The 26,893-nt window shown below is 46.9% G+C and overlaps 1 pseudogene; it reads left to right on the forward strand.

The window, feature by feature from the left end:
* LOC129327904 (zinc finger protein 208-like) overlaps positions 1-14,091 on the forward strand; it is a 284,286-nt pseudogene extending 270,195 nt beyond the window's left edge.
* Positions 14,092-26,893: the final 12,802 nt, after the last annotated feature.

Below are 26,893 nucleotides of genomic sequence, written 5' to 3' on the forward strand. Positions count from 1 at the left end.
TTGGCTTTTTAAAAAGATTGGGGTAAAAGTGGGTAAAGTGGTCTCGAAAGTACTGGGGGAAAACGGGAGGAAAAAAACAAGCAAAAACTCAAAGGAAAAAAAACCCAAACCGTGCAGAAAGCATGGTTATAACCAAAACAGTATGTGGCCAGAGCCTATGAAAAAAACCTATGTGGAAAAAACCAGGGTTGAGGCATTCTGTATTAGATGGAATTTTTAAGTTCAAGGGCAGACCCATACAGAGTGTGTTACAGTTGTCCAGCTGACAAGTTAATATGGAATGGATCCACAGAGAGGCCAGGTCAAGGTAATGAGTAGTCCTCCATGCATAAAAGCAGATAAACTACACCTAAGCCAAGTCTGAAGTTTGTCGAAGGGCTGGTTATGTTCCTCGCTGGTGGGGATGGGGGTCTCTCCCCTTTTGCCAGCAGCCCCTCGTGGCTAGATGATGAACTAAAGGCCAAGGTCCCATTAGCTCTTGCCTTTTAGTTTCTTTCCTGTGGCCCAAATTCCAAGTTAAAAAGAAAGATGGCCTGTGGGGGTGGGGGAGAAAGAGGCAGGGGCATCAACGGCAGCTGGTCAGCAGGGGGAGTTGCAGTAGAGACATGGGAGACCATAGATCATAGAATCATAGAGTTGGAAGGGGCCATACAGACCATCTAGTCCAACCCCCTGCCCAGTGCAGGATCAGCCTAAAGCATCTCTGACAAGTATTCATCCAGCCTCTTCTTGAAAACTGCCAGTGAGGGGGAGCTCACCACCTCGCTAGGCAGCTGATTCCACTTTTGAACTACTCTGACAGTGAAAAAGTTTTTCCTAATATCCAGTCGGTACCTTTGTGCATGTAGTTTTAGCCCATTGCTTCGCGTCCTACCCTCTGCTGCCAACTGGAACAGCTCCCTGCCCTCCTCCAAATGACAGCCTTTCAAATATTTAAAGAGAGCAATCATGTCCCCCCTCAACCTCCTCTTCTCCAAACTAAACATTCCCAAGGCCCTCAGCCTTTCCTCGTAGGGCTCAGTCTCCAGACCCCTGATCATCCTCGTCGCTCTCCTCTGCACCCTCTCGATTTTGTCCACATCCTTTTTGAAGTGAGGCCTCCAGAACTGCACACAGTACTCCAGGTGTGGCCTGACCAAGGCAGTATAGAGAGGGGCTATGACCTCCTGCGATTTCGATGCTATGGCCCCTTTGATACAACCCAGGATTGAATTAGCCTTTTTTGCCACCGCATCACACTGACTGCTCATATTCAGTTTACAGTCCACTCTTACCCCAAGATCCCTTTCACATATACTACTGCCCAGAAGTGTATCCCCCATCCAGTATTTGTGCTTCTCATTTTTGTGGCCCAGATGTAATACTGTGCACTTGTCTTTGTTGAATTGCATCCTATTCACAGCTGCCCACTTCTCCAGAGTATTCAGGTCTTGTTAAATTTTAATTCTATCTTCTTGGGTGTTTGCTACCCCTCCCAATTTGGTATCATCAGCAAATTTAATGAGCAGCCCTTCCACTCCTTCATCCAGATCATTGATAAAAATATTGAAAAGTACCAGGCCCAAAACCGAGCCCTGCGGCACCCCACTGGACACCTCCCTCCAATCTGATGAAACGCCGTTGACCACCACTCTTTGAGTGTGGTCCTCCAACCAGTTCCCTATCCACCGAACTGTCCTATAGTCTACTCCACAGTCTTCCAGTTTGCCCATCAGAATGTCATGGGGGACCTTATCAAAAGCTTTACTGAAATCCAGATAAATCACGTCAACAGAGTTCCCCCGATCCAGTAAGCTGGTCACTCGATCAAAGAAGGAAACCAGGTTGGTCTGGCAGGATCTGTTAGGAACAAAACCATGCTGACTTCCCTGGATCACTGAGCGGTCCTTCAGATGCTTACATATTGATCCCTTTAAAATCTGTTCTAATATCTTCCCAGCAACAGAAGTCAGACTGACCGGCCTGTAGTTTCCCGGGTCATCCTTCCTCCCTTTCTTAAAAATTGGGATAACATTCGCTCTTCTCCAATCTTGTGGCACATCCCCAGTCCTCCAGGAGGCCTTGAAGAGGCCTTCATCATCTTGGCCTATTGGCCCAGCTCACATTGACCTGCCATGGCGTTAATTTTCTGAACATTTTAAAGCCCTGTTAAGAAACCAGCCTGCTTTTATCCTGGTTTTTGGCCAACCTTACGCTCAGGCGAATCTGCCTAGGGGAATTCTGGGAAATGTGGCGAAAGTCAGAGCAAAGCAGTTGCTTAAGAGATTCGGGCCCTGGGGGAACTGTTGCAGTTCTGGTAATGTTCTGCCGGGCCTTTGGTTGAGGACCAGTGTCCGTCCCCTTTTCTATCCTTTTTCCTGACCATCACGCCCTGTTTTCCGACTGGTACATTTCCACATATGACCCTGCAGAATTTGAGCACATGCCTTTTATAATGGCCTGGGTATTTTAACGATGCCTGGAACTGAATTTTTGTGATTGGTGATAACTTTTATATTTTTGTGTGTTTTTAAGACGATATTTATTGCTGTTTTGTAGATGTTAGCTGCCCTGAGCCTGTTCATGGGGAGGGCAGGATATAAATCTAATAAAATAAAATAAATATCCTGCCTTTGCACACTTTCTATATATGTAATCTTTTTACAGAATTCTTAATAAATATATTAATCTTGTGTGGTGTTATGATGTTTTGGGCTCCAATGTGAATTCAGCATCTTGGGCTATTGTCCCAGTTCACATTGACCTGCTTTAGCGGAACTCAGCAAGCGAGTGGCCTTCCCTGCAGGGCTGACAGTTTGATTAACACCTGGTACGGCCGGAGACTTTATTTCTGCAGTTTCTGAGTTTAGGATTAGTCATAAGGAATTGGTGGCAGAGATCTGCCCTGGGGTGCAAGGGTCTCTTCCCCTCCAAAGTGTGTTTGTTCTTGAAGAAAACCTGTTGCCCAAAATTATGGCCCCAGGAATGATTCAGTGTCATAGTTCGTCAACCCCTGGCATTCTGAAAGGGCTTGCTAGTTTTACTTGTTGCCTCAGCCAGACATTCATTCATTCATTCATTCATTCATTCATTCATTCATCTCTGTACACCCCCACCCCCCTGCCCCTGAGTCCCAGCCTGAATGTACTTTTGAAGAAAAAGACTTTTTGCAGGAGAAACTGAAGCAGGACTAATGAAATCAAGCCCCACCAGTTTGGAAGACAAACGCACCTCTACCTGTATGGTCTGGCACATGGAATGCAATCCCTGATCATTAATATAGTCTGGGTGCTATGTTCTGTGAGAGTTTAGGATCCCCTGTTCAAGTCTTCCTATTGTTCCCAATATTGCAGGGGGGCGGGCAGGGATGACTCAGGGCCAAGCTACAAGTGACAAATGACACTTGAACGGCAAGTGGATTGAGTGGAGGGCGGCCCTCAGGGTCATACCTTCAGTTAACTCCTGTCATTCTGAAAGGGCTTGCTAGTTTTACTGGTTGCCTCATTCATTCATTCATTCATTCATTCATTCATTCATTCATTCATTCATTCATTCATTCATTCATTCATTCATTGTCATTTATAGTCTGCCTTTCTCACTGAGACTCAAGGCGAATTACATAGTGTGAGATTAGTACAACCAGTGGCTAGGACAAAGGCAGGCATTTCCATACAGTGTCAAGAACATTTCCATAAACAATGTCATAGGATAAATGAATACAAGTTTACAAAGACATAGGATTAGCAAGGATCCAGTATGGGGTTGAAGAACTGCTGAAACAGAACATAATCAGTTCTAGGACTGACATTAAACAACATGAAGCACAAGTAGTATATAGAAGTACATATTTAAAGCAACAGATAATATGTAAGGCAACATAATGGTGAAGTCTATGCCTCCCAATTCATTTGTGAAACAACTGAGACCCCCTCACTACAATACCACTCTCCTGTCTGAGTAAAAAGCCTTTTTGAATAATTCAGCTTTGCATCATTTGCGGAAAGCCAGGAGCGTGGGGGCTCTCCTGCCCTCCTCAGGCAGACCGTTCCACAGAATAGGGGCCACCACAGAGAAAGTCCCTGTATGGGCTGCTCTTGGTTTCACCCATGTGTTATAAAGTTTTCTTTGCGATTTTCTTGTGTGTGTTTTTAAACGGAATTACTTGTACATTTATGGTTGATTGTGCAGGCACGCCTGATGATTCTTTGGTAAGTTTAATAAGAGTTTAACAGTCAGTTTGATAGTTTTAATTGTACAAACAGTTTTAGAATGATTTTTTGGAAGACCTAACCAGCTTTAAGGAGGAATCCCCTGCACGAGCTCTCACTCTCGCTCTGTGAGCCAAGCTACAAGTGATGGATTACACTGGCCTGGCAAGTGAACAGACTCCTGTGTATTTCTCCCTGTTCACTTGCCCTCCACTTGTGCTCCACTTGATCAAGTGAAGAGCAAGTGAATGGCAAGTGAACAGGGAGGAATACACGTAAGTCTGTTCACTTGCCAGGCAAGTGCAATTCATCACTTGTAGCTTGGCTTTCTGACTCACAGGAAGAAAGGTGGCCATGTCCCCTGGGGGCCTGGGCATTCCCTTGACAGTAAATCTCTTTTTTGGCTTCCTGAGGGTCATCACAATTCAGGCCATGTGTAAAGATCAGGGTTTGCTGAGCAACAATTTTCCAGAACAATCAAGGAATCTGCTTTGCAATGCAGAGTTTCCTGAGCTAATTCATTCCAAGGAAGGCTAAGACACCAGCCATTTCCTCTCCTTTGTTAAGCCAATCAGGTCTTTGTCCAACAGGCTTGAGCCAGCCACCTGTCAGGTAAGCTGGTCATGTCCATGGCTGGAATTCCCTCTACCTTCCACTCCCCCAACATTCAAACCTTCCAATCAGATCCAAAGTTTCTAGCCTGGAACCAATCCCATCACAGCAGAGAGGCTGTCTTCCTCTCCATGCAAATAGAGGTGAAGAAAAGCCACCTCCCAGCCCCTAAACTTTTGTGGCTGGTTCCTGGGTCCTCCCTGCTATGCCAGCCCCACAGCTGGCTTACCCTGGCTGGAATCATTTGGTCTCCCCTGGATTGCCCACAGACTGCAACAGACTTCCAGCACCCTGGAACCTTTTTTCTTCCTCTGATTTCTGCACAGACAAGGAAAGGTATATCTTCACTCCCCGTCTTTTATCTTCCCTTATTTTCCAATTCACGCTGCATCACACAGAGAGGTGGCATTTTGCTTCTCCCTGCTAGTTGGAAAGACGAGACACTCACTCCTCTCCTCTCCTGTTCCCCATCCCCCCCCCCGACTCCCATATTTACACTTTAGGCTTAGAGGTAACTGATGCTGCTATTGGTCTTGGAATAGTTTTGGTTGATGTTTTCTGGGTATTGTCTGGAAATGAGTGAGTTGCTGGTGCTTTGTTTTCAAATTTGCACCCAGGAAAATTTCCTTCCCCCCTCTCCTAATAATGTACCCGATTCCCCCCCCCCGACAATGAACTGCCTGTTCCTTCTTAAACCTTTAAAATCTGTTTCTGTTCTCCTTTCCCCGCTGAATCACCCTCCTCAGAGCCACCTCAGTAGGCAGATATCCTGATTCTCTTTCCCTGTACAAAGAATTCCCAAGGACAGTCTGAATAGGCAAGTCCACATGTTTTCAGGGCTGTGGAAACAAACCCACCCCTGGGGAACAGGGGTGGTGTCCCGCCCTGTTTCAATAAATGTATAAAAATAAGGAGCAAAGACAGTAAAGTACAATACTATTTATATTAAACTAAATACGTGAGCAGTAAAGGAAACTGAATGTAGACTAAGTAATACATGGAAAGATGAAATGTGTTATTTATTTCCTATATCCCCCCCCCTCTTTCTCCCCAATGGGCACCCAGGGTGGCTTATGTAATCCGCTCCATTTTATCCTCACAACAACCTTGTGAGGTAGGTTCGGTTGAGTGCATCTGACTGGCGCAAGGTGACTCGCTCTTGTTCGCTGAGGCAATAATTGCTCTAGGATTGAGACTGTTGTGAGTCAGTAAATTTCGCTGTTGCTTATTTGAGGTGTTTTTCTTTCAAACTCCTTCGGGGAAGGAGCATGGCAGTGTACACGCAGGCCTAAGCTAAGGTTGCCAAATCCAGGTAGTTAAATGCCTAGAGATTGGGTGGCAGAGCCTGGGGAGGGCAGAACTGGGGGGGGGGGAGATCTGCCAGGATTTGATGCCAGAGAGTCTGCCCTCAGAAGCTCTCTGGGTGAACCGATGCTGGAATGAGATATCATGGACACCTGTTCCTTTTGGCTGCACTCGGTTGCCCACGGCTGCTGCAGCAGATGAAGGCCACTCTCCGGCTGCTTCCAATGATGTAAGCTCTGACTTGGAAGGATTTCTGGATTTGCCACGGGATGCCTGGCGGATTTTGCCGCAACTGACTAGCACTTCCCCCCACTCTGGATTCAGTGCTATGAAGCAGGAAGGGGGGGTCCCATTCCACCCCGTAGAAAGATTATGGGCAAACTCCAATTTTGTTTGCACTGAACAATTATTGTTCAGTGTTGTTATGCACTGCCTCCCATTGGCGATTTGCCTTCTCCCTAGTTTTGCTTCACGGTGTTGTCCCTGATGTAGAAATAGATTTTTGTCTTACCCATTTCAGGCCCTTCCTTTTGGAGTCTGGGAGCTGCCCTCAGGATGACTTTGATAGAAATCTGACTGGCAGGTTCTCCCTTATCCCACCTGACCCCCCTCCAAAGGAGGAAGGGGCACGCAGCCCTCTCTCCCGGTCCCTCCTGCTCACCCAGGAGGCCTGCAGAGGAGAAGCCGGGCTTTGCCCCAGCCCCTAAAATGATTTTTCAATCCTTGAGCCGAACAAGCCACAAGAGGAGCTGCAGATGTCCTGCTAGAAACAAGCACAAATATTTAAAGGACCTTTGTCGCTAACAGGTTTTAAATCTATTTCATTTTTCACCCCCTCCCCAGGAGTGTAATGATGGCAAATAGAGTTCTTACGTATTTGAGATGTTTATTCCCTGCTTTTCTTCCCAATATGGACCGAAAGCAGCTTCCAACATTGTTCTCCCTTTCTCCCTCATTTTCTCACAACAACCCTATAAGGTAGGATAGCTTCGAGAGAGAAAGTGAGTGGCCCAAGCCCACTCAGCAAGCTTTATGGCAGAGGGGGGACTCAAACCCTCCTCCAGTGCTCTAAGCATGCCACCAATATAAGCACAACAGACTTATGAGGTAGACCAAGGATCTCCAATGTGGTCACTGTGGGACCAGAATGCCCCAAATACTGCCCTTTACTGTAGGGTACCACAGAGGTTTTCTCACTGAATATGTTTTTGTAGGTGCCCAAACTCCACTCACGTGTTGATAGGGTTGCCAACTTGTTTCTGGGGAATTCCTGCAGATTTGAGGGTGGAGTTGGGTTCCCAAACTCCAGGTGGTGGCTGGTGACCTCCCAGAATCCCACCTTACCTCCAGTCAACGAAGGTCAGTTTCCCTGGAGAAAAGGGCTCCTTTGGAGGGGGGGCTGTATGGCACTATACCCGGATGAGGCCGCTCCCCTCCCCAAATCCGGTCTTTCCCGGGATCCACCCTCCAAATCCACAGAAATGTTCCAGCCCAGAGTTGGCAACCGCAGGAGCCCGAGGAAGGCCGGGTGTGGGAAGGGGAGGGACCGCAGCTGGGTGTCATGCCAGAGAGCCCATCTCGGTAGCCCGGAGAGGAGTTGTAATGCTGGGAGATATCCAGGCTCCAGGTTGGCAGGCCCAGGTATGGAAAAGGACATGGAGAACTGAGGATCAGGCTGACACTCCCTGTCCTCTCCCTCCATGCTGCTGGATTCCCACCAGGGAATTCACAGGGACCAGGGAGAGCCACATAACACTTGGAGAGAGGGATGACCTTGCATCAGAGCAAAGGGGATCAGAAGTTTCCTCTCTTTGTTTTCCATCTCCCCAGTTCTTTTGGCTGGGGGAGATGCTTCCGAAGGGTTAAAGCAAGGAGATAGGCGGTCCTAGAGAGCCCAATTGGAGAGGGGGCCACGGAAAGTCAGTTCCTGTCTGCCTCCCCCACCTCTGCTACTGAGGCTGCTTCTGCCTCTCCTGTGCTGCTGGGAGGGAGGACTGGGTGAGCTCCAAGGGGCTTTTGGGGGGCAAAGATAGGGGGAGGGGCTGCAACGCCCAAGCAGAGAGAAAAGGGGGGAGCTGGTCACGGGGGGCCTTGCACTTAGGAGCCTCCGTGAATCCCAGCTCACTTTCAATACCTTCTTCCTCTCAGTTTCCACCCTGTGCATCTCCCCCTCCCCTTACCAGTGAGACCCTCTCGTCTACTCTTTGCAGAGCCAAATATGGTCTGTGCAGTGCAGCTGAATGCAGGATCCATATCGGGAACCTTTGGAGGCTGGATGGGGAACAAGCGGCTTCAAGGTTCACACACAGGGGCACGTTTAGAAGGAGAGCCCAGGAAGGAAGGAGAAAAAGAGTCTGAACTGGGGTGGGGGCAGGGGGATTGCTAAAGAAAAGGCAAACAGAAATTTGCCTGCAGCTGAGAAGGTTCCCCGGCATTTTTCCTTCTGTTTCTCCCTCCCAGGCAGCAGCAAACGGGAAGGTCCCGGTGCCTCCTCCGCCATCTCCTCTGGGTGGTCAAGGCAGGGGAAAAAAGAGTCCCCATGCATCCAGCTCAGGTAAGGTGGGGAATTGGGCAGTGGCCGGCCGAGATGCTTCCTCCTCGGCCATGAGGCTCAGGGGATCGGGCCGCTTGCCCACCACTCTGGCACTGCGAGATCTCAAAGCTGCCCACTAGGAAGATGGGAAAATGGTCACCCCTGTGCAGAGAAGCCCAGGCAGGGCGGATCAAACAATACTTTGATTAGGACCAACTGGAGAATTACCCTGTGGAGAGTAGGGTTACCAACCTCCAGGTGGAGCCCAGAGTTTTCCCAGCATTGCACCTGATCTCCAGGGTGAACCACATGGCATCTCATCCCTGGAGATCCCCTTCCCCTCCCCTGGGATTGTCCCCCAAATCTCCAGGAATTTCCCCAGCCAGAATTGGCAACCCTACTGGTGAGCGGGATATTGCATTGCTCTGAGTGTTTCATGGCCTGGATGGTGAAAAGGACAACACAAGGTGGGGGGGGGGTCTAGTTGTCCTTACGAGGGTGGCTGGCAGAAGTGCAGTCTGCAGTACTGGACAGTCTGAAGAGGGGGCGCAAGGAGGCTCTTCACCAAGGGCTTTGGGGGTGAGCTTAGACCTATTGAAAATGATCTGGGGTTGTACGGAGGCCTGGTGGGACGAAGAAACGATGGCACAGAAAGGCCACCGGATTAAAATCTGTCTGAGCTCTAATCTGGATTCAGCCGCCCCTTGTCAGGGAGAGAGAAGTAAATCAAAATCGGTTTTTCTCCTCCAAAGAAGATGCTTTTTTGTGTATTTTGGTTGGACGTCCAAAAGCTAGTTTTATCCGTTTCATCAATCTTGCATACTTGTTTGTTTAGTTGGGAGTTTTTTTCTTATTCAATATTGTGTTGTGATTTTTGTGGATGATCTTCCTCCCAAGACTTGAAACTGACATGTTGCCCATCTCACAAGAGATCCAAAGTGGGTGGAGGACCAAAACAAGCTTCCTTCAAAGGGTTGCCAGGTCCCAGCACCTTCTTGGCGGGAGAGAGGGACCTGGCACTGACCCCGTGCCAGCAGCATGTTCCTCTTTGGCGCCTGTGCAATGACATCACTCCCGGAAGTGACATCATCACGCCAGCCATGGGAGTGCAGGGAAGTTACATTGTCCTGCCCCTTGGGAGCGCACATGCTGCGCATGGTGCCTGCCAAAGCTGGGCGACGTCTGGGGGGGGGGGTTGCCACCTATCATTGATCATTGGCAGATCGGTGGGCAAGGGTGCAAACCTCCTGAAGTTTGCCGGCAATTGGCAGGCCCCTGGGAACCCTAATCCTTCAGTAAATTGAGTACTTTTTTTTAAATCTTCATACAGCAACAGTTTGGAGTTCATTCTAAAGGTTATTTCAGGGTCTTTTATGTGGGTTTGGCCTGACCTGGATAGCCCAAGTGAGCCTGATCTTGTCAAATCTCAGAAGCTAAGCAGGGTCGGCTTTGGTTAGTAATTGGATGGGAGACCTCCAAGGAAGACCAGGGTTGCAGAGACAGGCAATGGCAAACCACCTCTGTTAGCCTCTTGCCATGAACCTCCCCCCCCCCAAGGTTTGGCATAAGTCAGCTCTGACTTGAGGGCACTCTCCACCACAGTATGGGTCTAAAAATCAGCAAAAGATATATATGCTAAAATGGAAATAAAAAAGGAAATATCAAAAATGTGCTGAGACTTTTTTGATATTTTTATCATGCCCTTTCCTATTACAAAAACCAATAAAAATAATTTACAAAAAAATGGAATCAGACACAGATTACAACAGTCTGAAACAAAGCATTAAGAGATATGACTGAAAGCAACTTCAGACTACACTCATGTGTACACAGTTCTTGTCTTTCAAACCCCCAGCAGAGAGCAGTGATGAATATGATTTTGCCCTCTGGCAGAGGAATGCGGGGAAAGAAAATTAAAGGGCAAGTCAGAGCGGCCGCCAGGTTGGCCAAGAGCCCTGACAGATGCAGGTGAGGAGTTGGCCCGCAAGGGAGGCAGGAGGACCTCTTCCTTTAAGGGGGACAGAAGGTTCAGAACTGCTGCTCTTTCTGTTGTGGGTGAAACTGGAGCTGAACAGGTGGCAGTTCATCTCTGAAAAGACAAGGGGACCGCAGGTCCCCAAAGACCACACTAACAATATAGAAATGTATTGTTCAAAGTGCTAGTGCAAAGTGACATTTTCCCCCAATAACTTATAATCTACTCCATGCATAGGTATTCAGATCCAGTGCTCAATAGTCCCCATCATTTGACACATCCTCTTCAACAAGTATCGTCACGACGTCAGCATTGGCAAGTCTCTTCCTTACAAGCATGATAAAGCGCAACAACGTGAAATGGGATGTTCAACTGCTGGCACTTCCGTTGCCAACAGCCCAGGAGGCCTATATTCCATCCTGTCTCCCATGCGGATTTCTTTGTTATCCTCCAATGATGGCTTTTGCCTACAGAAGAAGAAACAACAGATTTCATATTGGACATTGCACTATATGAATTCAGTACTCTTGTTGCCTGTCATCATTTAGGAATTGGAACTGTTATATTAGACTATTGAGCATTGGGTCTGAATACCTATGCATGGAGTAGATTATAAACTATTGAAAAAAAATTCACTTTGCATTAGCACTTTGAAGAATAAAATTCTATATTGTTAGTGTGGTCCCCTTGTATTTTCAGATGGTTGAGACCAGTCCTTTTGATTGTTTTATTGGCAGTACATCTCTGCCATCAGGGATTTTTCTAGAAATAATCAGGAGCTCAACAAAGTTCGGGTTGTCAAACTAAAACTGATACCTCCCCCCACCATTCTCCCTTTCTTTCAGCTGGAGAACCAAGTTTTATTCTCCAATGAGAGGAACTGGGCTGAACCCTTCCAGAGATATTCTCCCTAAATCTTTGTGGAAGGGAAAGAAGTATGGGTGTATTACTAAACATTTTTTAAGTTGTGTGCACATGCCAAACCTTTCTTTTCTTTCATTCCCAACAGCAGTTCATTTAGTCAATTCCCTAAAATTCAAGCTCGCCTACCCTCTCCACCCCCAACCCGTATTAATACCTGGTTTCTTTTTTCATTCAGGAGGAAGTCTGTCAGAGCCTACATATGTAACAAAAGAACATTCTGCAACAGATAAAGAAGAGACTTATCCAGATGTGAATGAGAACCTTCCATACTGTGATATCCTAAGGAATGAGGAGGGGAAAGGGAGGAGTAATTCCTATCAGTTAAAGGGTGGTGACTCTTATGAAGCTCTATTAATTACAGAAATATATAAAGGAGACAACCAGAATAAAGGCCCTGCATGTGAAGAAAAATTTCCTGAAAATTCGTATATCAATATGAATTCCTATCAAAGAAACCAAACTAGGGAGGAAAAATATAAACACTTGGAGTGTCGGAAAGGCTTCAGTGAGAGTGGAAGTCTTACTGTCCATCAAAGAAGTCACACAGGGGAGAAACCATATAAATGCCTGGAATGTGGAAAAAGCTTCAGTCGGAATGACCACCTTTCGTCCCATCAAAGAATTCACACAGGGAAGAAACCATATAAATGCCTGGAATGTGGAAAAAGCTTCAGTCGGGGTGACAACCTTTCATCCCATCAAAGAATTCACACAGGGGAGAAACCATATAAATGCCTGGAGTGTGGTAAAAACTTTAGTAAAAGTGGAAGTCTAACTATCCATCAACGAATTCACTCAGGAGAGAAACCATATAAATGCCTGGAATGTGGAAAAGGCTTCAGTGAGAGTGGAAGTCTTACTGTCCATCGAAGAATTCACACAAGAGAGAAACCATATACATGCCTGGAGTGTGAAAGAAGCTTCAGTGAGAGTGGAAGTCTTACTGTCCATCAAAGTATTCACACAGGGGAGAAACCATATAAATGCCTGGAATGTGGAAAAAGCTTCAGTCGGAGTGACCACCTTTCATCCCATCAAAGAATTCACACAGGGGAGAAACCATATAAATGCCTGGAATGTGGAAAAAGCTTCAGTCGGAGTGACCACCTTTTGTCCCATCAAAGAATTCACACAGGGGAGAAACCATATAAATGCCTGGAGTGTGGTAAAAGCTTTCATGAGAGAGGAAATCTTACTGTCCATCAAAGAATTCACACAGGGAATAAACCATATACATGCCTGGAGTGTGGAAAAGGCTTCAGTGACAGTGGAAGCCTTACTATCCATCGAAGAATTCACACAGGGGAGAAACCATACAAATGCCAGGATTGTGGAAAAAGCTTCAGTCGAAGTGACCACCTCACTTCCCACAAAAGGATTCACACAAGAGAGAAAAAATATAAATGCCTGGAGTGTGGAAAAGGCTTCAGTGAGAGTGGAAGACTTAACGTGCATCAAAGAATTCACACAGGGGAGAAACCATATAAATGCCTGGAGTGTGGTAAAAGCTTTACTCAACGTGGAAGTCTTACTGTCCATCAACGAATTCACTCAGGAGAGAAACCATATAAATGCCTGGACTGTGGGAAAAGCTTCAGTCGGAATGACAGCCTTACCTTCCACCAAAGAATTCACACAAGGGAAAAACCATATACATGCCTGGAGTGTGGAAGAGGCTTCAGTGACAGTAGAAATCTTACTGTCCATCGAAGGATTCACACAGGGGAGAAACCATATACATGCCTGGAGTGTGGAAAAAGCTTCAGTAAGAGTGGAAGTCTTACTGTCCATCAAAGAAGACACACAGGGGAGAAACCATATAAATGCCTGGAGTGTGGAAACGGCTTCAGTGAGAGTGGAAGTCTTACTGTCCATCGAAGAATTCACACAGGGGAGAAACCATATAAATGCCTGGAGTGTGGTAAAAGCTTTCGTGAGAGAAGAAATCTTACTATCCATCAAAGAATTCACACAGGGGAGAAACCATATACATGCCTGGAGTGTGGAAAAGGCTTCAGTGACAGTGGAAGCCTTACTGTCCATCGAAGAATTCACACAGGGGAGAAACCATATAAATGCCTGGAATGTGGAAAAAGCTTCAGTCGGAGTGACCACCTTTCATCCCATCAAAGAATTCACACAGGGGAGAAACCATATACATGCCTGGAGTGTGGTAAAAACTTTAGTAAAAGTGGAAGTCTTACTATCCATCGACGAATTCACTCAGGAGAGAAACCATATAAATGCCTGGAGTGTGGAAAAGGCTTCAGAGAGAGTGGAAGTCTTACTGTCCATCAAAGAATTCACACAAGGGAGAAACCATATACATGCCTGTAGTGTGGAAGAGAGGCTTCAGTGACAGTGGAAGTCTTACTGTCCATCAAAGAATTCACACAGGGGAGAAACCATATAAATGCCTGGAGTGTGGACAAAGCTTCAGTCGGAATGACAGCCTTACTTCCCACCAAATAATTCACACAGGGAAGAAACCATATAAATGCCTGGAGTGTGGTAACGGCTTTCGTGAGAGAGGAAATCTTACTGTCCATCAAAGAATTAACAGAGGGAAGAAACCATATACATGCCTGGTGTCCGGGGCCCAGCCCCCGGACTTGCTGACAGACAGCGGTAGGGGGCAGCTGGGAGACAACAGTTCAACCACTCGGACTGGCAAACAGAGCCAGAACCTGCCTACTCCAGGGGGAAGGGGTGAAAGGGCTGGAGGGGGCAAGGGGAAGCCAGCTAGTCCCACCGTCCAGGGGGAGGAGAGGGGGCTAAGCAGGCTAGAGGAAAAGGGCCAGGGCAGGGGGAATAGGGACCCAGCAACAGCCCCAACGGAGCCCATACCTGCCAAGGAGAAGAAGCAGCCACTAGAACCCAAAGCCACACCCTGGCTAGAGGACAGCAGCCTGGCTCAGGAGTGGCTAGGAGCCAAGCCCCTCCAGATGGAGCTGCCACAGGCATTCTGGGGGAGGAGATGGGTAGCCCCACCCAGCATTGCTGAGCAGGCAGCGCAGAGGCTGACTAAGGCAGCTCCTCGTGAGCAAGGCCAGGCAAGCTCAGTAGCTCAGAGGCTGGCTGGGTCAGCTCCTCGCGAGCAAGGCCAGGCAGGCTCAGCAGCACAGAAGCCGGCTGGGGCAGCTCCTCATGAGCAAGGCCAAGGAGACCTCAGCTGGGGATGGCTCGCATTCAACCCCACCCTGCCAGCAAGGCAAGGAAGCCAAGAAGGGATTACTGGTAGGAGGGAAACACCTGAGGGAAGGCACAGCTGGGCCAAGTCAGGAGAGGGCCCAAGCCTAGAAGGAGGGCGGGGTGGGGAAAGGAAGCCCTATATAAGGTGGCTAGGAAGAGCTCTGAGGTGGTGGGTGTGAGTGATGATGTGGAGTGAGAGCAGTAGGATGCAAGGGTGGAGGCTTGGAGGAGAGTTCTGGAAGGAGGAGATGAAGGAGTACGCAGAGGGTAAGCAGGCCAGGTTGAGCAGGCCAGCGAGTGGACTGAGAGGGAGGCTGGGTGAGGTATACCGCCCCTCCTTCCACAGAGCAGGGTCCTGCAGAATCCCTGGCCCCCCTGTGACTTCAGGAGCAGACCGCCCAGTGCCATGCCCAGCAGCAGCCGTGGCAAGCCCTGACACCTGGAGTGTGGAAAAGGCTTCAATGACAGTGGAAGTCTTACTGTCCATCGAAGGATTCACACAGGGGAGAAACCATATACATGCCTGGAGTGTGGGAAAGGCTTCAGTAAGAGTAGAAGTCTTACTGTCCATCAAAGAATTCACACAGGGGAGAAACTATATAAATGCCTGGACTGTGGAAAAAGCTTCAGTTAGAATCACCACCTTTCTTCCCATCAAAGAATTCACACAGGGGAGAAACCATATAAATGCCTGAAGTGTGAAAAAAGCTTCAGTCGGTGTTCCTAACTTACTTCCCACCAAAGAATTCACACAGAGAAGAAACTATATAAATTCCTCGAGTGTGGAAAAAGCTTTACTGACCGGGGAAAACTTACTGTCCATCAACGAATTCACACAGGGGAGAAACCATATAAGTGCCTGGAGTGTGGAAAAAACTTCAGTCGGAGTGACCACCTTTCTTCCCACCAAAGAATTCACACAGGGGAGAAACCATATGTACAGTAACTTCACTGGTGTGAGGCACAAAACACTTGGCATCTCTCTTAAGTTGCTGGTGAGTTTCAGAGGTTGAGCCTGCTTTACAAATGCTCTACTTTTAAAGCATAGGTACAGTATGATTTTCCCTCCTCTCCAGACATTACAGTGCTTCACTGAATCAAACCCTTTCTGGATACTGAGCAGGTGTTATAGTTATGAGCAATAACCCTGTTCCTGGTGCTGAAGGGGAGACTACTTTCTACCCAGTTCCTTGGCCCAATGTAATTCTAAGATGTCTTGAGTTTAAGCAACAGTTAGTGCTGGTTTTTCCCACTTTAGTCCAAGGACTAAAAGTGATTCACAAACATTACTTCCTCACATAGAGGATTTACTGGCTGACCCTCCCTGGTCAAAAGCCAGACTCCAACTCCCTTTCACTTGTCCGTCTGCTCCAACTGTCAGCCCATCAACATTCCATCCCTAACCGCCATTTCAGCTTTGCAACATGGGGGGGGCGCATGTCAATCATACTCTTACTGTCTGGCAATGTCAACTTTTGATGCTGAATCTGTCACACCATATAAATACCTCAAGTGTGGAAAAAGCTTTAGTTGTAATGAGAACCTTACTTCCCATCACAGAAATCACACAGAGGAGACACCATACTAATGCCTAGAGTGTGGGCAAAGATTCAAGCAGAGTTTGCACCTTACTTGCCATAAAGAAATTCATACAGGAGAAAAAAATGTAAAAATGCCTGGATTGTGAAAAAAGCTTTCACTTGAGTGGACATTTGCATTGCCATCAAAGAATTCGTTCAAGGCAAAATCATATAAATTCCACCACTGTGTGGAAAGCTTCAGTCTAAGTTCAAAGAATACATTGCCACCTTTGGATAAGGAAACTTAAAAGGGGAGCAGTTTCACCACCCATTCCAAAGTGCCCTCGCTCATGCTTCAAACCAGAATGCCAAGAAGAGAGGGGGAAGAGGCTAGCCCCAGAAGGACAAACTGTCCTCTGTGGATGTAGAGCCTGGAGCAGCAGCAACTGTATCCTTCTCAAAGTTCAATACTATTTCTGCCACTGGAACTGGCCGCCTCCCACCCCTGGACCACCAGGGCTTTGGCATTATTTCTTAAATCTTCATGCTTTCATATTGCTATAATGTAGCTTGACATGTCAATCATACTCTTACTGTCTGGCAATCTCAACTTTTGAAGCTGAATCCCTCACACAATATAACTGCTTCAAGTGTGGAAAAATCTTCAGTGAACGTGGAAGTCTTAATTCCCACCAAAGAATTCACACAGGGGAGTAACTGTATAAATGCCTGGAGTGTGAAAAAAGCTTCAGTTGGAGCAGCAAACTTACTTCCCACCAAAGAATTCACATAGGGGAGAAACCGTATAAATGCCTGGAGTGTGGAAAAAGCTTTAGTTGGAATGAGGCAGAGGCCAGCTCCAGTACGACAAACTGTCCTCTGTGGATGTAGAGCCTGGAGCAGCAGCAACTATCTCCTTTTCAAAATTCAGTACTACTTCTGGCATTGGAACTTGCAGCCTCCCACCCCTGGACCACCAGGACTTTTGCATTATTTCTTAAATCTTTGCACTTTCATATCTCTATAACATGGCTTTGTAACTATGCTGCAGGGGGTTCTCTGAATTCCTGGAGGTAAGAATTCAGAGCATCCATAGTTACTGGTATAACAATATACCAATAAGAAAATGTTTGTGGCCAGAGCCAACAAAAAAACCCATGTGAAAATAAATAAGGTTGAGGCATTCTGTATTAGGAGGAATTTATAACTTCAAGAGCAGACATATGCAGAGTATGTTCTAGTTGTCTAACTGACGTGGAATGGATCCACAGAGAGGCACGTTCAAGGGAAGGAGCTGCCCTCCTCCATGCAGATTAAAGTACACCTAAGCCAAGTCTGAAGGTTGACCAAGGTTGCTCCTCCAGGAGGTCCTTCACAGGCTGGTTGTGCTGTTGGTTGGAGGGGATGGGGGTCTCTCCCCTCTTGCCAGGAGCCCCTGATGGCTAGATGATGAGCTGAAGGCCAAGGTCCCATTGGCTCTTGCCTTTCAGTTCATGCCTCTGTCCCAAATGGCATGTCAAAAACAAAGATTTTATACCATCTGCTAAAATGGGATAAAATTCAATTATCGCTGTTGGGAAGAATAGCTACAATTAAAATGAATGTCTTACCTAGAAGGTTATTTCTATTTCAGACAATTCCTGTATTAACGACAGAGACGCCATTTAAGCAATGGCAGAAGGATATATTGAGATTTATATGGCAGGGCAAAAAGCCAAGGGTTAAATTTAAAGTCCTATAGAACACAAAAGAAAGAGGAGGTTTGGGCCTCCCAGATTTGATATTATATTTTGCAGCTAATTGTTTGGTTTGAATGAAGGAATGGATATTGTTAAAAAATAGAAGAATACTGGACCTGGAAGGGCATGATCTAAAATTTGGGTGGCATGGATATCTATGGTATGACAAAGTTAAAGCCAACGCAGAGTTTAATAATCATTATGTAATCCTATGGAATAAATGCAAATTTAGGTTTTGTTTGAAAATACCTCTCTGGCTGTCATCGCAAGAAGCTCATTTTAGAAGGGAAATGGTTCGTTCACTTAAATGATTAACTTATCAGGATTTACTGGAATTCTCTCAGGACCAATAAAAATTAAATCAAGAGAGGACTTAGCAGCAGAAGGGCACACCTGTCAGTGGTTTCCATATATGCAAATTTTGGAGAGATTCAAACTAGACAAGAGTCATTATGACTTTGAGAAATTAAAACTGAATTTGAAATAGCCCTTTGTACAAATGATGAACATGTTATTTCTAAAATGTATAAACTTTTGTTGTGGTTTGAGATGGAGGAAGAGCAAGTAACAGAATGTCTGATTAAATGGGCGAAAAATTGTGGACATGATATATTAATGGAGTAATGGGAAAATATGTGGGCAAGGGGGCTGAAATTTACATTAAGCTCCAGTATTAAAGAAAATGCTTACAAAATGATGTATCGTTGGTATATGATTCCTGAAAAATTGACTAGAATGTATAAGGGGGCATCAAATGTATGTTGGAAATGCGCTAAATGAGAAGGGACATTTTTTCATATTTGGTGGATGTGTAAGAAAGCAAAGAGGTTTTGGTTGCAGATACAATCATCGATTCAGAAGATTTTGAATCTTAAACTTCGGTTGAAACTGGAGACTTTTCTATTCAGAATAATGGACAGCCAGTTGGAAAAAGTTTCAGAACACTGTTTTTATACTTTATTACAGCAGGAAGAGTACTGTATGCACAAAAGTGGAAAACGACAACATTGCCTACAGAGGAGGAATGGTTGAGTGCAAAGGTCTCTTCTCTACAAAGTGTGTGTGTGTGTGTTTTGTAAAGAAAACCTGTTTCCAGCCATCTCCATACACACATACACACACTCCCAGCCTGAATCTACTTTTGAAAAAAAAGGCTTTTTGCATTAGAAACTGGGAAGCAGGACAAATGAAATCAAGCCCCACCAGTTTGGAAGACAGAGGCATCTCAGCCTGTATTGTCTGACACATGGTGTGCAATCCCTGATCATTAATAGAAGCTGGGTGCTCTGCTCTGTGACAGCTTGGGACCCCCAGTTCAAGTCTTCCATTGTTCCCAAAATGATGGCCCCGGGAATGACTCAGCCTCATACCTTCACTTAACCGCTGGCATTCTGAAAGGACTTTCTATTCTAGCTAAGAGGTTTTCTGCGTGATTTTCTAGTGTGTTTTTTAAAACAGAATTACTTGTATATTTATGGTTGATTGTGATCATTCTTTGATAAGTTTAATAAGAGTTTAACAGTACATTTCATAGTTTTAGTTGTACACATGGTCTTGTTCAGAACATGCTGTACACATCCTAACAAGTTGTACACATGCTGTTCCTAACAAAAGTGAAGGCCGCCTCTCCCTCACCCCAGGAAGCACCCCCCTTCCCTTTGATTCTTGCCCTGCAAAACGGGTCATCCCAAATTGTATCTAGTGAAGTTAGTCCTTTTGGCTACCTGCGACTCTCAGAGGCCATGGAGTTTAGAGATCCCAATGAACCTGAATGCAACATGTTCTCCCCTCAACACGAGTATCTGTGCTCAGCTATAATCCTGGAAGTTTTCTGGTCACTTCCAGGACTTCTCAGGTGGACTCAGGTTGCAGGAGAGAGAGTGCTTTCTTCATTCCAAACAGACATTAAGATCAGTCTGCAGGAATGGAAAAGCTGGCCCACAGGCAGGAAGGGGTCCAGGGGGGTCCCCTGGGGGCCTGGATGCTCCCTTGACAACAGTTCTATTCTTTGGCTTCCTCGAGGTCATCATTACAATTTTGGCCATGTGTAAAGATCAGCATTTGCTGGGAAATAATTTTCAAGAACTGTCAAGGAAACTGCTTTGCAATTCAGAGCCCCATGCGCTGGTTAAGACAAGATCACCAGCCATCTCCTGGCCTTTGGTAAGTCAAGAAAGCCAATCCGGTCTGTGTGCAAACAGGCTTGAGCTGGTCATCTGCTAGGTGAACTAGTCATGTCCATACATGGAATTCCCTCTGCCTGCCACGCCCATAGAATTCAAACCTCCCAATCAGATCCAAAGTTTCTAGCTTGGAACCAATCCCATCCCAGGAGAGACGCTGCCTTCCTCTCCATGCAGAGAGAGGAGAAGTAAAGCCAGCCCTCAACCCCCAAACTTTTGCAGCCGGTTCCTGGGCCCTGCCTGCTATCCCAGCCCCACAGCTGGGTTACCCTGGCTGGAATCACTTCGTCTCCTCTGGGCCTCCCACGGACTGCAAGAGACTTCCAGCACCCGGGATCCGGGCTTCTCCTCCTGATTGCTGCACGGACAAGGAAAGGTACATCTTGGCTCGCCATCTTTAATCTATCTCCCTGATTTTCCAGTTCACCCTGCACAGCACAGAGAGGGGGAGCAGTCTGCTTCTCTCTACTTATTAGAAAGACTAGACACTCACTTCTCTTCTGTCCTGCCCCTCCCCGTTTCTGCCCCCATATTTACACTTTAAACTTAGAGGTAACTGAAGCTGAAGTTGGTCTTGGAATAGTTTTGGTTGATATTTTCTGGTATTGTCTGGAAATGTGCTCATTGCTTGTACTTTGTTTTATTATTTGCTCGCAGGAAAATTTCCTTCCTCCCTCTCCTAATAATGTACCCGATCCCCCCATCCCCTACAATAAACTGCCTGTTCCTTTTTAAACCTTTAAAGTCTGTTTCCGTTGTCCTTTCCCCGCTGAATCACCCTCAAAGCCACTTCAACAGGCAGAGATCCCTCTTTCCCTGCCCGTCTGAATAGGCAAGGTCACATGTTTGCAGGGCTGTGGTAACAAACTCTGGTAACAAACCCACCCCTGAGGAATGTCATTCTCCCCTCCTTCCTCATTTCCTCACAACAACCATGTGAGGTAGGATAGGTCGAGAGAGTGAGTGGCCCAAGGCCATTCAACAAGCTTTATGGCAGAGGGGGGACTCAAACCCTCCTCCAGTGCTCTAAGCATGTCACCAATATAAGCACAACAGACTTATGAGGTAGACCAAGGATCTCCAATGTGGTCACTGTGGGACCAGAATGCCCCAAATACTGCCCTTTACTGTAGGGTACCACAGAGGTTTTCTCACTGAATATGTTTTTGTAGGTGCCCAAACTCAACTCATGTGTTGATAGGGTTGCCAACTCGATTCTGGGAAATGCCTGCAGATTTGAGGGTGGAGTTGGGTTCTCAACCTCCAGGTGGTGGCTGGTGATCTCCCAGAATCCCACCTTAACCCCAGTCAACAAAGGTCAGTTTCCCTGGAGAAAAGGGCTCCTTTGGAGGGGGGGCTGTATGGCACTATACCCGGATGAGGCCGCTCCCCTCCCCAAATCCGGTCTTTCCCGGGATCCACCCTCCAAATCCACAGAAATGTTCCAGCCCAGAGTTGGCAACCGCAGGAGCCCGAGGAAGGCAGGGTGTGGGAAGGGGAGGGACCTCAGCTGGGTGTCATGCCAGAGAGCCCATCTCTGTCGCCCGGAGAGGAGTTGTAATGCTGGGAGATATGCAGGCTCCAGGTTGGCAGGCCTAGGTATGGAAAAGGACATGGAGAACTGAGGAGCAGGCTGACACCGGCTGCCCTTTCTCTATATGCTGCTGATTTCCCATCAGGGAATTCTGAGGGATCAGGGAGAGCCACGTAACCCTTGGCGAGAGGGATGACCTTGCCTCAGAGCAAACAGGATCAGAAGTTGCCTCTCTTCGCTTTCCATCTCCCCAGATCTTTTGGCTGGCGGTGAGGCTTCCGAAGGGTTAAAGCAAGGACATAGGCGGTCCTAGAGAGGCCAGTTGGAGAGGGGGCCAAGGAAGGTCATTTCCTGTCTGCCTCCCCCCACCTCCCCTACTGAGGCTGCTTCTGCCTCTCCTGGGCTGCTGGGAGGGAGGCTTTGGGGGGAGGGGGCTGCAACACCCAAGCAGAGAGAAAAGGGGGAAGCTGGTCATGGGGGGAGGTTGCACTTAGGGGCTTCCATGAATCCCAGCTCACTTTCCATACCTTCTTCCTCTCAGTTCCCACCCTGTGCATCTCCCCCTCCCCTTACCAGAGAGACCCTCTCGGCTACTTTTTGCAGCGCCAAATAAGCTCTGTGCAGGGCAGCTGAATGCAGGATCCGAATTGGGAACCTTTGGAGGCTGGATGGGGAACAAGCGGCTTCAAGGTTCACACAGGGGCACGTTTAGAAGGAGAGGGCGGGAAGGAAGGAGAAAAGGAGCTGAACTTGGGGGGGAGGGGGTTGCAGGGGGATTTCTAACGGAAAAGCAAACAGAAATTTGCCTGCAGCTGAGAAGGTTCCCCGGCATTTTTCTTTCTGTCTCTCCCTCCCAGGCAACAGCAAACGGGAAGGTCCCGGTGCCTCCTCCGCCATCTCCTCTGGGTGGTCAAGGGGGAAAAGAGTCCCCATGCATCCAGCTCAGGTAAGGTGGGGAGGTGGGCAGTGGCCGGCCGAGATGCTTCCTCCTCGGCCACGAGGCTCAGGGGATCGGGCCCCTTGCCCACCGCTCTGGCACTGCGAGGTCTCAAAGCTGCCCACTAGGAAGGTGGGAAAATGGTCACCCCTGTGCAGGGAAGCCCAAGCAGGGCGGATCAAACAATACTTTGATTAGGACCAGCTGGAGAATCACCCTGTGGAGAGTAGGGTTACCAACCTCCAGGTGGAGCCCAGAGTTTTCCCAGAATTACACCTGATCTCCAGGGTGAACCACGAGGCATCCCATCCCCTGTGAGCCCCCTCCCCATCCCCTGGGATTGTCCCCCAAATCTCGAGGAATTTCCCCAGCCAGAATTGGCAACCCTACTGGAGAGTGGGATATTGCATTGCTCTGAGTGTTTCATGGGCTGGATGGTAAAAAGGACAACACAAGGTGGGGGGAGGGGGGATCTAGTTGTCCTTCCGAGGGTGGCTGGCAGAAGCGCAGTCTGCAGCACTTGACAGTCTGAACATGGGGTTGAAGGAGGCTCTTTACCAAGGGCTTTGGGGGTGAGCTTAGACCTATTGAAAATGATCTGGGGTTGTACGAGGACCTGGTGGGACCAAGAAACGATGGCTGCTCTCCCTTTGGACACAGAAAGGCCACCGGATTAAAATCTGTCTGATCTCTAATCTGGATTCAGCTGCCCCTTGTCAGGGAGAGAGAAGTAAATCAAAATCGGTTTTTCTCCTCCAAAGAAGATGCTTTTTTGGTTGAACTTCCAAAAGCTAGTTTTATCCGTTTCATCAGTCTTGTATATTTGTTTAGTTAGGAATTTTTTTTCTTATTCAATACTTGGGTGTGATTTTTGTGGATGATCTTTCTCCCAAGAATTGGCACTGACAGGTTGCCTGTCTCACAAGAGATCCAAAGTGGGTGGAGAACCAAATCAAGCTTTCTTCATAGGGTTGCCAGGTCCCGGTACCTTCCCGGCAGGAGAGGGGACCTGGCACTAACCTCGTGCCAGCAGCAACTCTTTGGCAACTCTGCTATGACATCACTTCCAGAAGTGACATCATTGCACCAGCCATGAGAGTGTACGGAAGTTACATTGTCCTGTCCCTTGGGAGCGCAGATGCTGTGATTGCTGCCTGCCAAAGCTGGGCAACCTCAGGGGGGCTTGCCACCTATCGCTGATTGTTGGCAGATCGGTGGGCAAGGGTGCAAATCTCCTGAAGTTTACCGGCAATTGGCAGCCCCTGGGAACCCTAAACCTCCAGTAAATGGGGTACTCTTTTATGAATCTTCATACAGCAACTTTTGGAGTTTATTTTTAAGGTTATTTCAGGGTCTTTTATGTGGGTTTGGCCTAACCTGGATAGCCCAAGTGAGCCTGATCTTGTCATATCTCAAAAGCTAAGCAGGGTCGGCCTTCGTTATTAACTGGATGGGAGGCCTCCAATGAAAACCAGGGTTGCAGAGGCAGGCAATGGCAAGCCACCTCTGTCAGTCTCTTGCCATGAAAACCCCACCAGGGTTGCCATAAGTCAGCTGTGACTTGAGGGCACTCTCCACCACAATGTGGGTCTAAAAATCAGCAAAAGATATATATGCTATATATATATGCTATATATATGTATAGTTACATGTGCTGAGATATTGATATTTTTATCATGTAATTTAAGAGGAGGTTCAATCATAGTCATGAGTTTTGCTGAGAATTTGCAATGTTGTTATACATGCAGAAATGCTTATATATGGCTCAACTGGAGGGAGGGGGGCCTTTTTTAATTGTCACTCAGGACAGAGTCAGTCTAAGTATTTGTTCAAGGTCATGTTTCTGCAAAAAGGGTGCTCATTCTTGTTGTCTTAGAGTGATACATTTATAAGGACTCGTTTTTATGCTCAATTGGGGAGTGGGTACCAAAATTAGCAGAAACACAGCAGAAATTAATGGCCTAACATTGAAGATATTTCTTCCTTTTGAGGAATCTCTGTGCTCATAATATCCTAGATTCAAGTAGATCCATCAGTGCAGGAGTCTCCAACTTTTTGAGCCTGAAATTCCACTTCTGGAATTCTGCCCCGGGGTGGTGGGCACCACTTCAAAATGGCTGCCATAGGAAGAGGGGCCAACTACAAAATGGCTGCCATAAGAGGTGGGGACAATCACAAAGTGTCAGGGAGTGTGGCTAGTCATAAGTTTTCAACATTTCAGAAAGAACCTCTGCTTAACAGAATGTCTTTTAAAATGAACAATATTAGCAAACACACCCAAGAGCTTGCCTTCAACCGTGCAGTGAAGATTTTTGTGCTGCCAAAGCAACTTTTAAAAAATCAGCACAGCCAATCAGATCTTTAGTTGCTAAGCAAAAGCCTGTGCCAAATCCCGCTCTCCAAGAACACTTGGCAGACACCAGGAAAGTTATTGGTGGGCGCCATGGCAACCTCAGGCACCACACTGAGGACCCTTGCAGTAACGGATTTGGTGATGTGGATCTACTCAGTAGACTTCATTGTGATCTTTTTATGCACACTCAACCTTGTGGGCTCCTATATTCTTGGCAACATCAACAACTCCCCCCCATTTCTTTCCCCCTCCTCAAATCTACATTATGTTAACTATTTATTTATTTATTTTTTTCTTTATACCCTGCATTCCACCCCCCAAAGGGGACCCAAAGCAGCTTAGATCCTCCTCCTCCTCCCTTTTGTCCTCACAACAACCCTGTGAGGTAGGCTAGGCTGAGAGTGTGGCCGGCCCAAGGTCACCCAGCCAGCTTCCGTGGCAGTGCAGGGATTGTTGGGTTTTATACTCCGGATGCTCAGGAGTTCAGCTCAGGGGCCCATCCAAGGAGCCTGCAGGGAAGAGAGCTCCTCCCCCTCCCTTTTCCCATTCCAGGGGACAGAGAGGTAAAAATGAAGTAATCCGTAGGCTAATAAAGGGGTGAGGCATGAAGGCCAGCGGAGGCATCTTTGCCTAGTTCCTGCTTTCTCCAAATACAGCAGAGCGGGAAAGAGGCAACAGGAAGAAGACATGGGCTTTAAAGAGTGTGTGTGGGGGGGGTCATTCTTTTGGAATGTTACCAATGGCAACCGGGAAGGCCTTCGGAAGCAGCCATTCGAGAGAGTCATTCTTTGCAGAGGCCGCCATACATTGGCCCTTGATCTAAAAATTAAGGATGCATTGACACTTACAGGATTGTTTTGTAGTCGAAATTCAATGGAGCTCTTCCTATGTCTGCTCTAAAAATATTCCTATTTCTAACATTCTCTGCGCTGATGAAAAGTCTGCCTTGTCTTGAGCCTCCCAGAGTGTAAAGGAGAAGAAGGGAGAGTCTGCTTAGCTGGGGAAATATCTCCAATCTTACTTGATGTAAGTTATTGCAGCGAATAGTATGATCTATTGAATAAGAAACGGAATTGACTTCCGGTAGGGAGTGGTGCAGGCATGGCAGTTGAGTTGTGGGGTCTGTGCCGTGATCTTCCTGACTCCTTGGAACCTGAGCATTTGGGCCCCAAGACCTGCCCCCCCCCCACAGAGAGGGGAAAGCATGCATCGTATTTCAAAAAAGAAAGACAAACAGAGACACCACAGCATATCTATCGGTTCCTTGCAGAAATGGCTAGAAGGGGAAAAAGTCATTTTTGGTTGAGCACTGGAAAGAAGGACTTGTTGTACCACTTTAGAGGAAGAAAAGAAAAAACAAAACTGAAACGCAGATTACGATCCAACAGTATAGGCTTAATACAATGTCCTATGTTTGTTTTCTCTTTCTAACTTGCTATACTGTTGATGTGCTCTAGAGGGATTAGAGAGAGGGTGATAGATGGGTCTTTAGAGCCTTCTGTACTCATTATTATCTTTTGAGAGAGAGAAAGAAGAAGAAAACACAATGAAACTCCAATTACAATCCAGGGGCATATTGAAATAAGATGGTAGATACATATATGTCAACTTTTTTTTTCTTTTTAAAATTCTAGGTTTTGAATAGGATTAAAACTGCATACATATAAAATGTCAAAGAATAGCGAAAGAACACTGGTCTTCTATGCCTCTCTATGCTTAATGAAGCTTAACACAGACTTAATGCAAGTTTAGATGTTATATAACATGTTAGACACCAAACATTTACTGTTAAAGGACTAGAGAAAATGTGCCAATTGGGTCTTTGGAGTCTTCTGCTATTATTCCTCTCTCTTAGTTACTTTCTGTTTTAGATCTCCAGTTTTCTCTTTAAGCAAAAGA

Source organism: Eublepharis macularius, chromosome 4 (genome assembly GCF_028583425.1).
Source record: "Eublepharis macularius isolate TG4126 chromosome 4, MPM_Emac_v1.0, whole genome shotgun sequence".
In the NCBI taxonomy this organism is placed as follows: Eukaryota; Metazoa; Chordata; class Lepidosauria; order Squamata; family Eublepharidae; genus Eublepharis; species Eublepharis macularius.